General features: G+C 40.8%; 1 long non-coding RNA gene and 2 pseudogenes across 1 annotated transcript; 1 reads left to right on the forward strand and 2 right to left on the reverse strand.

The window, feature by feature from the left end:
• Positions 1–272: 272 nt before the first annotated feature.
• Positions 273–14,089, reverse strand: LOC139705227 (uncharacterized). The gene is made up of 3 exons (XR_011707117.1): positions 13,980–14,089; positions 785–920; positions 273–543 (listed from the first exon to the last, which is right to left on the reverse strand). It is a non-coding gene; the product is annotated as an uncharacterized lncRNA (long non-coding RNA).
• On the reverse strand, positions 2,659–3,135 carry LOC114095855 (small ribosomal subunit protein eS10-like; annotated as a pseudogene).
• On the forward strand, positions 9,603–9,981 carry LOC114095901 (zinc finger protein 706 pseudogene; annotated as a pseudogene).
• Positions 14,090–14,295: the final 206 nt, after the last annotated feature.

Below are 14,295 nucleotides of genomic sequence, written 5' to 3' on the forward strand. Positions count from 1 at the left end.
GCAGTCTGTGAACTAATACTAGAGATGATTGTTTTTCTTTCTTTACTTTTTTTTTTTTTTTTGGTACTGGGGATTGAATCCAAAGGCTTTTTACCATTGAGCTCTTATTCTTGCCCCCCCTTTTTTTGGGGGGGGGTACTGGGGATTGAACTCAGAGGCACTCAACAACTGAGCCACATCCCCAAATGTTAGGACAAACAACAGGAGACAGGAAGCAAACCTCGAATCAGCACGCTTTTCTTTATTCAGTATTTAGCAATGTAGTCAATTGGCAGAACACTGGTGTAGCTCATTTTGGGGGCAAAAAATGGCAGCAGGTTGAAGCAAGGGTCTAGATTTTATAGGCTTTATTTAGGGTATGACAGGAAGATAGTTCCTGGGCTTCATTGTATTGGGGTCCATTGATTCATTAGGGTGCAACAGGAATGTGGATAAGGAATTTCCTGGGGCTTTATTCTATTGTTGGTCAGGTGACTCATTAGGGTGAGGAGTCAAGTGCCAGTCAGGTGAAAGTTCTTTGTGTTTCTTCCCTCTGGCTGCCACCTGGAATTTTAAATGACAAAATGGGAAAGGGAAAATGTCCTTGGACTTTTTTCCATACCATTCATCAGCCCTGTTTTGTATTTTATTTAGAGACAGGGTCACACCATGTTGTTACCACCTCGCTGTTGCTGAGGCTACCTTTGAACCCCGGAACCCCCACCTCAGCCTCCCCAGCTGCTGGGATTACAGGTGTGCGCCACTGTGCCCAAAGCCCCTTTTTTATTTTGAGACAGGGACTCACCAAGTTGCTGAGGCTGGTCTCAGTTTGTGATCCTGTTGCCTCATCCTCCAGAGTCTCTGGGATTACAGGTGTGTGCCACCAGCTGACTACTCTAGATGATTTTAAATCCAGCTCTGAGCAGTGGCTCAATATCAACCTGGAGGCAAATAACAGACATCTTAGGGTCTACTTGGGCCTTTGTCTTTCTCATCCTTCCCTCTCTCCACAGGTACCAGGCAGGAAGAGTGGCGTTTGCTTGCTGGACAGTCTCTTCAGCAAGGCATTCCTGTCTCCAGTGCTCAAACTCATAGTATGGTGATGCGCTGCCACAGGGTGTAAGAGCCTCTGGGGCAACTGACACAACAGCTGAAATATATAGTTATTTTAATTTCTCAATCGGTTCTCTATGATTTGTTTTCAACCAAATGGAAGGAGGATCTAATTAAATTACTAGCTAATTACTTAAAAGTTCATATTGAAAAATGCTAAAATCAGTAGGGATACTTCAAGGAGGAACATAATAATTGCTCAAAGCATCTTCCTCATTTAGTAGTTATTGTAGTAATTTTTAAATGGCCACACGTTGTTTTTTTTTACCAATACCATATTTGAACATTTTCATGGGGTACATTCTGACAATTTGATATATATAAGCAATACATAATGGTCAAGGTCTGGGAATGTGGCTCAAGCAGTAGCGCGCTTGCCTGGCATGCGTGCGGCCTGGGTTCGATCCTCAGCACCACATACAAATAAAGATGCTGTGTCCACCGAAAACTAAAAAAAAATGTTAACATTCTAAAAAAAATACATAATGATCAAGTCAGGGTACTTAACACATCTCTTCAAACTTTAATAATTGGGGCTGGGGGTGTGGCTCAGCGGTAGAGCACTTGCCTAGCATGAGTGAGGCCCTGGGTTCTATCCTCAGCACCACATAAAAATAAATAAACAAAATAAAGGTATTGTGTCCAACTACAACTAAAAAATAAATGTTTAAAAAAAAACTTTAATAATTTTATGTGTTGGGAATTTCGTACTCATCAAATCATTTTGAAATATGTCATAGGTTGTTTTAGCCAATAGTTACTCAAGTGTGCTCCAGAAAACCAGAACTAATTTTTCCTCTTTAACTATTCTGCTGCCTCTTATCTAACTTCTTTCTTTCCCCCTTCCACCTACCCTTCCCATTCTCTAATGACCACAGTTACCCTCTGTTCAATGAAGCCAACTCTTGCATTTCCACAAATGAGTGAGAACATGTGGTATTTGTGTGTCTGGCTTATTTCACTTAATATAATGACCTAGAGTTCCATTCACGTTGCTACAAATGACAGGATTTCATTCTTCTTAATGACTGAATAATAGTGTGTTGTGTATATTATTTATACCATTTTCTTTATCCAATCATCATTGATGGATATCTTGGTTGACGCCACAGCTGTGTTATTGTAAATAGTGCTGCAATAAATGTAGGAGTGCAAGTATGTCTTTGGAATGATGATATCATCTACTTTGGAAATTTTCTCAGTCGTGGAATTGCTGGATCATGTAGTAGTTCTGCCGGGGCCCTGTGCATGTTGGGAAGATGTTCTACCACTAAGCTACATACCCAGCCTCTAATTTTAGTTTTTTAAGGAATCTCCATACTATAATCTCTTTACTATAATGGCCATACTAATTTACTTTCCCACCAACAATGTATAAGAGTTCCCCTTTCTCTGCATCCTTAACAGACTGTTTAAATTTTTGTCTTTTTAATAGTAGGCATTCTATCAGTGAGGTGATATATCACTGTGGTTTGATATTTTTTTCCCCTGGCTACAAGTTTATTCAACACAGAATAATACCTTACAAGTTCATTGAGGTGGCTGATCATGTCCATTATTTATTGCTTATATATACCTGCCTCTAAACTGGAAATTGATTGCTGACCTAGCCCAGATTCGACTTTCTTGTCAGCATCAGGGGGCACAGCACTTCCGTAGGTGTCTCTGTCAGCTTCCTCTCTTGTGAGTCTTGCAGGCCATATGCTCCCCAGACCTTTGGGCTGAGGCCTGTCAGTCTCTGGTCAGCTACTACATAGAGTGGCAGGTACAATCTCATGTGGCAGGTGGAGGTAATCATGGAGATACTGGATGCCCTCATTGGTAAGGAACCAGTAGAAATATCTCCAGGCAAACTATTCCTTCACATAGATAGCCTCCAGACTTGAGAGACTGATTGTATGGCCTTCATGCCATGAAGGTTGGGCACATTCTTATCTTCCAGCTCCACATGCTTGGTATGTGGACATCCTTCTTGGCCAAGATCAGTCCCTCCTTAAAAAGGAATTCATAAATGGCAATTTGATTCTTTTTAGGCATCAGCATCACAGAGGCTTCAGGGGCCAAGGTGGAGGCTAGAAAGGCTGGTGGTTTGATTTGCATTTCCCTAATGATTAGTCATTTTGATCATTTTTTTCTTATATGTGTAAGGGTCGGAGGAAGAGACCACCAAGAGACTGACTCATACAATTGCAGAAGGGGATTTATTGGGGATCCATTCCAGCGCGCTGGGGCTCCGTGCTCACTCAAGAAGGGAGAGCAGCCCAGAGCCCCGAGCAGGGGCTGAGCACTGCTTAAGTACACTTTTTGGGGAGGGCGGAGGCTTTGCATACATCAGGACAAATCATCATGAGGCGCAGGAAAATCAAACAACAATTCTTAAACTTGATTAGTACATTCATTGGCGGGAACAGGTTGGGCGGGAGTGATAGGTCAGTTCTAAGGGGGGAGGTACATTCAAACTGATTGGTTTAGGCCCTGCGATGTCTACATGCAAAGTCACACAGGGTCCTAGGTTATCAAACAACCAGTCGGTCAGGGGAAATATTTACTGGGCGGTTCCAAGTGTTGTCTTAACAGCTATAGGAATTTCAGGTTTTACGTGTAGCATAGGAACTTAACAATACCTGGTCCTTTACATTTTAACTCAGGCCTTGCAGCTTAGGAACTTTACAATGCCCGGTCTTTTACACTTTAACTTTTACACTTTAACTTCAATTTCTTTTACCCTTACATATGTTTTGGTTATTTGTGTGTCTTTTAACCAGTGTCTAACTAGATCTTTATCCCATTTTAAAATTTGATGGTTGTTATTATTTTTTTGGTGTTCATTTTTTTTTTTAATTCCTTATATATTCAGGATATTAATCCCTTGTTAGATGAATAGTCTGAACATATTTTCTCCCGTTCTCTAGGTTGTCTCTTTACTGTTTCACCATCCATGAAATGAGGGTCTTAAAGGGAGAAAGGAAAGAGTGACCTTCCAAGGTTTTAGGACTTGATTTTGGAGGAGAGAAGTTCTAGCTTCTATGACTCATCTTGGGGGAAGAGGAATTCTGGTTTTAATGACTCACTTTGCAAGACAAAGAGTGAGTTAAGAGAAATAGGGTGGGATAAGTCAGAGAGACACCGTGTTGTAGGGAGCAGTGATACCACCAGTTATAGGTGGTGAGTCCTTCCGGCTTCCCCATGTGTTGAAGTTTGAACATTAGAGAAGCACGTGAGGCAAGCATATAAAGCAGGGTTTATTTAAAAAGGGATAACATAGACTTCTCCCATTAGGGAGAAGGGGGCCATAATTGGTATCCTGGTATCCCAAGAAACAAGTGTTCTGCCCTTTTTATATGTTCTAGGCTTCTTTTGCTCTCCTGATTCCCGCCCCCCTTATCTTTCTCCTTCCTGCGTGACTAGGCCCAGAAATGCTCAGTGGGAGGCCAAAAGGTTGGAAACAGGTGGGCTGAAGGGGGAAGGGCAGGATGGAGTAGCCAAGGACATATTAACCTTATAAGCTCCCTATTGGGAGGGGAAATTCCTGGGATAGTTACCTTGGCTACAGGTTGGAGTGGGGGCAGGTTCTTGATAAGATCCCTCAGGGGACAGTCTCTGACTTCCCAAACTTACTCAAAATTGTCCATCTTGACAGGACCTGACTGGATTTGCCTATCTACAATGACTGCCCTTCTAATTCTGGCTGCAGCTGGAGTGCATTCCTGTAATCCTAGTGATTTGGGAGGCTGAAGTGGGAGAATCCCAAGTTCAAAGCCAGTCTCAGCAATTTAGTATGGCCTTAAGCAATTTAGCAGAACCCTGTCTTAGAAACAAAAAGCTGAAAATGTTGCTCAGTGGTTTAGCACCCCTGGTGGAGTGGGGGGGGGGGGGGAGAGAGGAGAGAGAGAGAGAGTCACTATGTTTCTGAGGCTTGACAGTCTCCTTTAGTTCCTTTAAAGTACTTGGTGTGCCAAAGTGCCATGTTTAAGGTATCATCTTCTGAGCCACAAAAGGGAGAAGAGCTCTTTGAGCTGTCATTGTGACTCTTCTGCAAATCTACATCATCATCATCATCATCATTATTGGTAGTGAGGATTGAACCCAAAGGCACTTTAACACTGAACCATATCCCCAATCCTTTTTTTTTTTCTTGGGTACTGGGGATTGAACTCAGGGACACTTGACCACTGAGCCACATCCACAGACCTATTCTGTATTTTATTAGAGAAAGGGTCTCACTGAGTTGCTTAGCACCTCTCCATTGCTGAGGCTGGCTTTGAACTCGAGATCCTGATAGACCCAACCTGATCTTTTCTTAAAATTGGGAGCAATCTCGCCACAAAGCCATGAAAAGATAATTTTGGCTTTACTATAAATTACTGCAAATTCTGAATCTGCTTGGAATGCCTTCCCGTGCCTTAAACTCACCCATGCCTGGCTCTCTGACCAGAGAGCAGCCCTCTCTAAAACTTTAGTGACACCTCATAAATATCGGCCTTCCCTGGCCAGACAACGACCCTCTCTGAGGCGCTAATGGTCCTCATAAATTCTGATGTTGGGGCCAGCAAAAAATGTAAACTACCATTAGTGTGATGCTCGTCAGAGTTCTGTTATCTGTAACCCCCCTTTGTGTAACTTTCTGGGCTATAAAGCTGGGCTGCAGAAAAGCAGCTGCTGCTGTCTTGTTCCTGCCGTTTGGGGGAGGGAGAGGCAGCCCGGCCGGTCGAAATAATAAGCTTGCTTTAATTTGATTTTAATTGGAGTCAGCGGTCTTTTCTTGCGTCCTGGTCTAACAATCCTCCTGCCTCAGCCTCCCGAGCTGCTGGGATTACAGGTGTGTGCTACTGTGCCTGGCTATCCCCAGCCCTTTTTATTTTTTTAATTTTGAGACAGGATTGCTTAGGGCCTCACTTTGTTGCTGAACCTGGCATCAAACTTGTGACCTCCTGCCTCAGCTTCCCAAATTGCTGGGATTACAGGCATTCACCACTGTGCCTGACTCATCTAAATTATTTGAAAATTAAAAGTAAAAATATAATTGCTGGTGGAAGGTCACTATCTGATTTGGCATAGAACTTTTTTTGGGGGGGCGGGTACCAGGGATTTAACTCAGGAGCACTTGACATCCCCAATCTTTTTTTTTTGTATTTTATTTAGAGACAGGGTCTCACTGAGTTGCTTAGCACCTCGCTTTTTGCTGAGGCTGGCTTTGAACTCGGGATCCTCCTATCTCAGCCTCCGGAGCTGCTGGGATTACAGGCTTATGCCGCCACCAAGCCTGGCTGGCAAAGAACTTTGAAGTTCAAAGAACTGAGTTCCATTGCTCCAGTAAATCCTAGATGAGACTCTCCTTATTTATGTAAATAGAGATTTTTTCTATAAGAATGAAAAACAGGGCTGGGGCTGGGGCTGGGGATATAGCTCAGTCAGTAGAATGCTTGCCTTGAATGCACAATGCCCTGGGTTCAATCCCCAGCACCACAAGAAGGGAGGGAGGAAAAAAGGAAGGAAGGAAAAATAGGGCTGACTGGAGGTTGCCTAGATCAGCATGTCAGGAAAAGCTTAAAATTTAGATTATAAGAAAATAAAATAGAAGTCATGTTTTGAAGACCTGTATTACAGGTACTTCACCAGTTTGTAAGAGCCAAGTCTCAAATAGCCAGCAGTTTGGTTCCTTTTTTTTTTTTTTTCCCTTTTTAAAAAAATATTTACTTTTTAGTTGTAAGTGGACATAATATCTTTATTTTATTTATTTATTTATTTTTAATGTGGCACTGAGGTCTGAACCCAGTGCTTCATGTGTGGTAGGCAAGCACTCTACAAATGAGCCACAACCCCTATCCAGTAGTTGTCTCTTGAAAGATGTGATATCAGCCAAAAGACAACATGGCACAGAACATCAGAGTTCCAGCCATGCCTTAGAGATACGATATATCAGTAGTAAAAAGGGGGCCTCAAATTTGTGTGAAAGGGACAGTAGACTATGGTATACACACACATATTGTATTTTATAAATACAAGATGAAAAGCAACAACAATCATAGTGATAACATTATATTTTTGAGTGACAAAAGAAAAGGCATAGAATGATTCTCCTTTGTCCATTGTTTGGTACAATCCATTTCTGAATCATTTATATAGTTTCTAAACACAAGAATTATAAAAAAGAATGAAAAATAGGAATAGAATTGATGTTAAACCTGTCTTGGGCTGGGATATAGTTCAGTGGTAGGGTATATGCCTAACAAGTGCAAAGCCCTGCACCTCACCACCAAAATTGTTAAAACCTGTCTCGTTTTAGCATCAATGATATTCATTCATGGGCATATGAATTAATAGAAAAAAAGTTCAGTCTCATTAAGTCATATCGCAATAAAAATTTAGTTTTTATGTTTATTATCAAAATGTGAAGAATATTTCATCAATTGTATATTTGTAAACATTGATAATGCAATGAAGAAAATTTTAACACTAGTGCCTTCTGGTCACAGGAAGTTATTAAAACTTCAATTTCAATTTATTTTTATTGCAGAGATGTATATAGGTTTTCTAGTATAAAAACATAAATTAAGTTTTATCTTGGGTAGAATGGAATTCTAAGTTTGATCATTTTGCAGTACTGGGGATTGAACACAGCCATTCTTTACCACTGAGATACATCCCCATCCCTTTTTATTTTATTTTGAAACAGGGTCTAAGTTGCTGAGACTAGCCTTGAACTTGTGATCCTCTTGCCTCAGCCTCCTGTGCCACAGCACCCATCTGGAATTCTGAGTTTAAAGGGCAAATGAGATGTTCTTCATCTCATAAAAGTTACAACTATTAAAGAAAACTTGTTCATGTGTCTTTCACATGGATGATGGCAGGTATCTAATCACTACAATGGAAAAACTTTAAGTTTTATTTAATAATGGTAATGTTTATAATTGACTTGAAATCTTTTTTTGCCTAAATTTATGTTTTTTGTTTGTTTGTTTTGTACTAGGAATTAGATGCAGGGACAATTAATCACTCACTGAACCACACCCCCAGTCCTATATATATATGTGTGTGTGTGTGTGTGTGTGTGTGTTTTGGTGGGGGGAGAATACCAGGGATTAAACTCAGGGGTACTCAACCACTGAGCCACATCTCCTACCCTATTTTGTGTTTTCTTTAGAGACAGGGTCTCACTGAATTGCTTAGTGCCTCGCTTTTGCTGAAGCTGGCTTTGAATTTGTGATCTTCCTGCCTCAGCCTCCCAAGCTGCTGCAATTGCAGGTGTGGGCTACTGAGCCCAGCTCCTTTTTATATTTTATTTTGAGGCAAGATTTCGCTAAATTTCTTAGGATCTCGCTAAGATGCAGAGGCTGGCTTTGAACTAGGGATCCTCCTGCCACTGGGATCACAGGTGTTCACCACGGAGTCCGGCTTAACTACAGTGATATATTCATGCAAACAGGATTTTGAAGACTACAGTTATGGTTTAGATATGACTTGTCCCACCAAATCTCCTGTGTGAATGCAGAAATTCATAGGTGAAATGATTACTTTATGAAAGCTATAACCTAATTAGTCCATCCTAGTTTGGGCTAACCGAGTGATAACTGTAAGCAGATGGGCATGGTTGGAGGTGGATCACTGGTCTGCCCTGGAAGGGTTCATGTTCATTGTGCACCCCCCTCCACATTACTCACCCGCTTCCTGCGCACAGTTCTTGCTCTCTTTCTCACTCTTTCTCTTTCCTTCCTGGCTGCCATGAACAGAGCAATGTTCCTTTGCCATGATATTCTGCCTTACCTTGGGCCCCAAACAATGCAGTCAGCCACCATGGACTAAAACTTCTAGAAAGATGAGCCCCCCGCAAAACTTTTCCTTTTTAAAAAAAAAATATATGTTTTTAGTTGTTGATAAACCTTTATTTTATTTATTTACATGCAGTGCTTAGAATCAAACCCAGTGCCTCACTCATACCAGTCAAGTGCGCTACTGCTGAGCCACAGCCTCAGCCCCAACTTTTCTTCCTTTAAGATAGCCTTGTGCGCTGGGATTGGGGCTCAGCGGTAGAGCCCTCCCCTAGCACGCGCGAGACTCTGGTTCGATTCTCAGCACCACATAAAAATAAAGACATTGTGTTGTGTCCATCTACAAAAAAGATTCATTCTCATTCTCTGTCTGTCTGTCTGTCTCTCTCCTTTAAAAAGAAAAAAAAAAAAAAAAAAAAGATAGCCTTGTCAGGTATTTTGGACACCATAATGAAAAAGTAACACAACTACTAATTTAGAACAGTGTACAGTGTCCTTCACATGTTTGACCACAACTCAGGTAAGAAATAAATTTTATAGGGTGATCCAATACACCTATATTACTTAAAATTGAAATAAAAGATTTATGGAACAATCTACACTTTGTATTTTACCATCTTAAAAAAAAAATTGCCACCCCTCTTTGGCGGATGGAGGAGGTCGAAGCGATGCTGGGTGCTGGGAGCGCTCCCCCTTCTTTCCCTCCATGACTTTCCCCAAGAAGACTGTCCCCGCCCAGATATGGCTCGTGGACAGTAGAAGATTCAGTCTCAGCGAAAAAATGCCCAAAAGCAGGCTGGACATAACCAAAAGGCTGCTGCCAAAGCTGCCTTAACGTATACCTGCACTGTCTGTAGGACACAAATGCCAGACCCTAAGACTTTCAAGCAGCACTTTGAGAGCAAGCACCCTAAGACTCCACTTCCTCCAGAATTGGCTGATGTTCAGGCATAAAGTTGTTTATAGGTGAATTCATGACACCTTTGACTCTCCTACTGTCTCAGACCTTATGTAACAAACCTACAGCTGCTTTTCTAACAAACTGTTGATCAGCAAAAATCAAGGGGCTACAGAAACACTCATTTTTATGCTGTTCCCTTTTGGGCTTCATGCAAAGACAATTCTGATTGACTCTGATTTGGAAATCTGAAAATCAGTCCGTCCTTGTTATAAATTATTTTTTTTACAATTGCAATTGTTCATATTGTGTAAAATAACTCATTTAATAAAGTAGTACTTTAATTTAAAAAAAATGCCAGTAGTGATACACTAAATTGACTTGCTGTCAGTCTAGTATAATTTTCTGCAGTGGTTAAGTGCTCCTGGGTCAATCTCTAGTACAAAAAAAAAAAAAAAGATTTAAAATAGAGAAGTGATTTTGTCTCTTTCATGACTCAGATTCACCCCTTCTTGTTCTTTTGACTTCCACCAACAATTTGTAGTCTTGTATCCTTCCCCTAGATTATTACCATTGAGTTATCCTAATTCAGGCATTCTTATTCCAGTTTATCCTGATTAATCCTTCCACACCTCTGCATCACTTCCTCTTAGCTTGCTAAACACCTTTTAGATGAATCTCAGACTCCTTCTCAGCTGGATATGAAAATTTGGGGGGGCAGGGGTCATGGATTTGGACTGGGCAACCACACTGAGACTAACAGAGCAAACCAATGTAGAGTTTAATCATAATAATAGATGGTTGAAGCAACTTTTAGTTGGAGGCCTGATACCCAATTAACAAAGCTGAGTAACTAGTTTAGTGTAACCAGTTGAATGGTTGAGTGACCATCCTGTAGTTAATTTATTTTCTATGCCTCACATCTGTTATTTCTATAAATACTGTCAGATTATCTTCTTGTTTGGCATTCTTAGAATCTGTTCCAGTTTCTGGAAGCTGTCCCATCTATGACTCATTTTTTATTTTGACCTAATTGGCCTAAGTAATTTTCCCTATCAATATCAGTGTTCAAAAGTGTCTAGCAGCCAGCCGGGTGCTGTGGCACACACCTGTAATCCCAGCAGCAAAGGAAGCTGAGGCAGAAGGATCTCAAATTCAAAGCCAGCATTCAAAGCCACAATATGAATAGTTTAATGAGGTCGTAAGCAATTTAGCAAGACCCTGGTTCAGAAAACAAAAAAGGGCAAGGGATGTGGCTCAGGGGTTAAGCACCTCCGGGTTCAATCCCTGGTACCAAAAAAAAAAAAAAGTGTCCAGTAAAGAATCTTCTTCAGTTTGGTTGGCATCCACCATGTCCAGCTAAAACCCAGCCAGTAGTTCTTTTGCTTTGGTCCAGCTTTGCCTCTATTTCCGGCCCCCCCTCTGCATCCCCCACCTCTGCCTCTTATGTCCATCGATACCCATGTCAAAGTTATCTCCACCAGAAACCTTGCTTCATGCCATTTTTGTGTGGCTGTATATAATCAAATAGTCCTCAGTTAAGTCAGATCCTTTTCTTGTGGATCTACAGTTCATAGTCCCATTTGGCTCACTGGTATGAAGTCCAACTCAAGAAATCATTTAATATAAGTGATGTTTTCATTCATACTGAACTATATCTTACTCATGATAAACTTCTCTAAATATCCTAAAGCAAGCACTTCCTACTCCATAATTGGCTTATTTTGCTTCCATTTCTTTGCTTGGGGTTATCCTCTTGGCCATGAATGGCAACTGTGAAAAAGCAAATTACAAAGCAATATCATGGTTATGGTCTCACCCAAAGGATTTAATTATTTTGGATGAAATAGGTAAATTTTATAATTTTTTTTTTCAGTATTAGAGATTGAACCCAGGAGCACTCTACCACTGAACAGCAGCCTTTTCTAATTTTGATTATTAATAATTAATTTAGGTACCTCGGAATGAACCTAGGGGCTTTTACCCACCGAGCCACATCCTTAGCCCTTTTTATTTTATATTTGAGACAGGGTCTTGCTGAGTTGCTTAGAGCCTTAGTAAATTGCGGAGGCTAGCTTTGAACTTGTGATCCTTCTGTCTCAGCCTCCTGAGCCACTGGGAAAACAGGCATGCACCAATGCGCCCGGCTCTATTTTTTATTTTGAGGCAAGTTCTCACTAAGTTGCTTAGGCTGGCCTTAAACTTATGATTCTCCTGCCTTGGGCTCCAAAGTAGCTAGGATTATAAATACCCTCCATGTTTTAGAAGTAATTATTTTCTTTTAATATTTCTTTTAGTTGTAGTTGGACACAATACCTTTATTTTATTTATTTATTTTTAAGTGGTGATGATGATCAAACCCAGCAACTCGTATGTGCTAGGCAAGCGCTCTACCGATGAACCACAACTCCAGCCCCAGAAATAATTATTTTGACTGATGGGTGTTCTGGACTGAAGAAAGAAAAAGGATCATACTGTTGTATATTAGTACAGTTGGCCCACTGTATCTGAGGGTTCCACATTCAACCAACTATCAAAATATTTGAAAAAAGTTACATCTGTACTAAACATGTGCAGACTTTTTTCTCATGATTATTCTATAAACAATATAGTATAGCAGCAACTTTTTATAGTATTTACATTGTGTTAGGTATTACAAGTAATCTAGAGATGATATATAGTATATGCATAGGTTATATCCAAATATGGTGCAATTTTATATAAGGGACTTGTGTATTCTCAGATTCTGGTATCCTGGAACCATGGTCCTGGAATTAGTCCCTTGCCTATACCAAAAAAAAAAAAAAAAAAAAAAAAAGTCTGGAGGAACACTCGCTAGACTTTTACCAGAGGTTATCACCAAAATTGAGATGATTACAAGGACTTTCTAGTCTCTTTCTTTTTGCAGTACTGGGGATTAAACCCAAGGGTGTTTGTTTGTTCTACAACTGAGGTACATCCCCAGCCTTTTAAAATATTTTTATTTTGAGATGGTCTCACTAAGTTACCCAGGCTGGCCTTGAATATGAGATCTTCCTGCCTCCGTCTTCCAGTCCCTAAGATTAAGGCATGTGCCACAGTGCCCAGCTTCACTTTTTACATTATATAATTTTGCAGTAGTTTACATTTTTCTGTAAATTAGGTTTATAATAAAAAAAAAGAGTAAACACATTTTGCAAAAACTTTACACATAAATGTATTAAACCAGAATAATTTCCCTAGGAGAATTGTTAAGTAAACTAACCTACTTTTATCATCTTTTGAGCAAGGAAAAAAATGTTCTAGACCCTTAAGAATTGAGGGTTTTTTTTTTCTTCATTTACAAAGAAAATAGAGACCATTCAAGCTGGGTTCTAATTACTGCTTCACTCCTTCTTAGTCTGGAAACACCCAAAACTGTCATTTTTTTTTTTCTCCTCCACTGGCAGGAGCCACTTACAGTGGCTTGGGAGGCTGAGACAGGAGAATCCTGGGTTCAAAGTCAGCCTCAGCAACAGCAAGGTGCTAAGCAACTCAGTGAGACCCTGTCTCTAATAAAATACAGAATAGGACTGGGGATGTGGCTCAGTGGTCAAGTGCCCCTGAGTTCAATCCCGGTATCAAAAACAAAAAACAAAAACTGGTTTCTGACTGTCTTCCTCCTCCTAGGAGGCCGCTTTTAGCAAAATGGCAGAGTAGGGCAGTACTTAGCAGATTAATGCTATATGTTTGGGGTAGAGTCTGAGATTTTTGCATTTCTAACAATTCCAAGGTGATGCCTGGGATGCTAGTCTGAGAATTATGCTTTGAGTAGCTGGGAGTAGAGTATTTCTAACTCTAATTCACCTCCCCACTAGTTGTTCCAATGCCATTCCTTTCAGTGGGTTTTGTGTACAGCTAGCTATTAGCTAATGTAATAGAATAATTCTGAAATAGTAATGGATTTCCATTCTTTCCCTAGCCTTCTTGCCACATCCAGCTCTCCTATCTCCCACACGTCTTCAATACCGGCTATACGTTAGAATCATCTGTGAAGCTTTTCACATCCACAACCCAATTGTGCCAGGGCAGTGAGGAAGGTTGCTGAAAGACCAGAGAAAGTGCCCAGAGACAGCATGCAAGACATATGACTTATGGGGCAAAGCTTACAAGAGATCAGCAACTGCTCCAAGAAGAGTCCAGTGGCCATAGGCTAAACAGATAGCAAGCACATCTGTCCTCTCTGCTTTGCCAAACAGTACCTCCTCTCCTTCACAGCTTTTTGTCCAGTGGCAGCCAACTAGATGAATGACACAAATTCTTTCCATAGTGCTCTCAGTTCTGTGCCAGTCACTACTGAGAGAGGGGGTTTTATAAGTTAGGCTACAGAAGCAATGACATCTCATAAGCTTGCTTAGTTTGCTTGTATGACCAGCATCCTAAGGAGCAAACTGTTCTGGTGTATATGCAAGAAAGTAGCTTTCTAAACCAGGCATGGTGGTGCACTCCTATAATCCCAGTGACTCGGAAGACAGAGGCAGGATCACAAGTTGGAGGCAAGCCTCTGCAACTTAGTAA

This window comes from Marmota flaviventris, chromosome 3, assembly GCF_047511675.1.
Source record: "Marmota flaviventris isolate mMarFla1 chromosome 3, mMarFla1.hap1, whole genome shotgun sequence".
Lineage (NCBI taxonomy): Eukaryota > Metazoa > Chordata > Mammalia > Rodentia > Sciuridae > Marmota > Marmota flaviventris.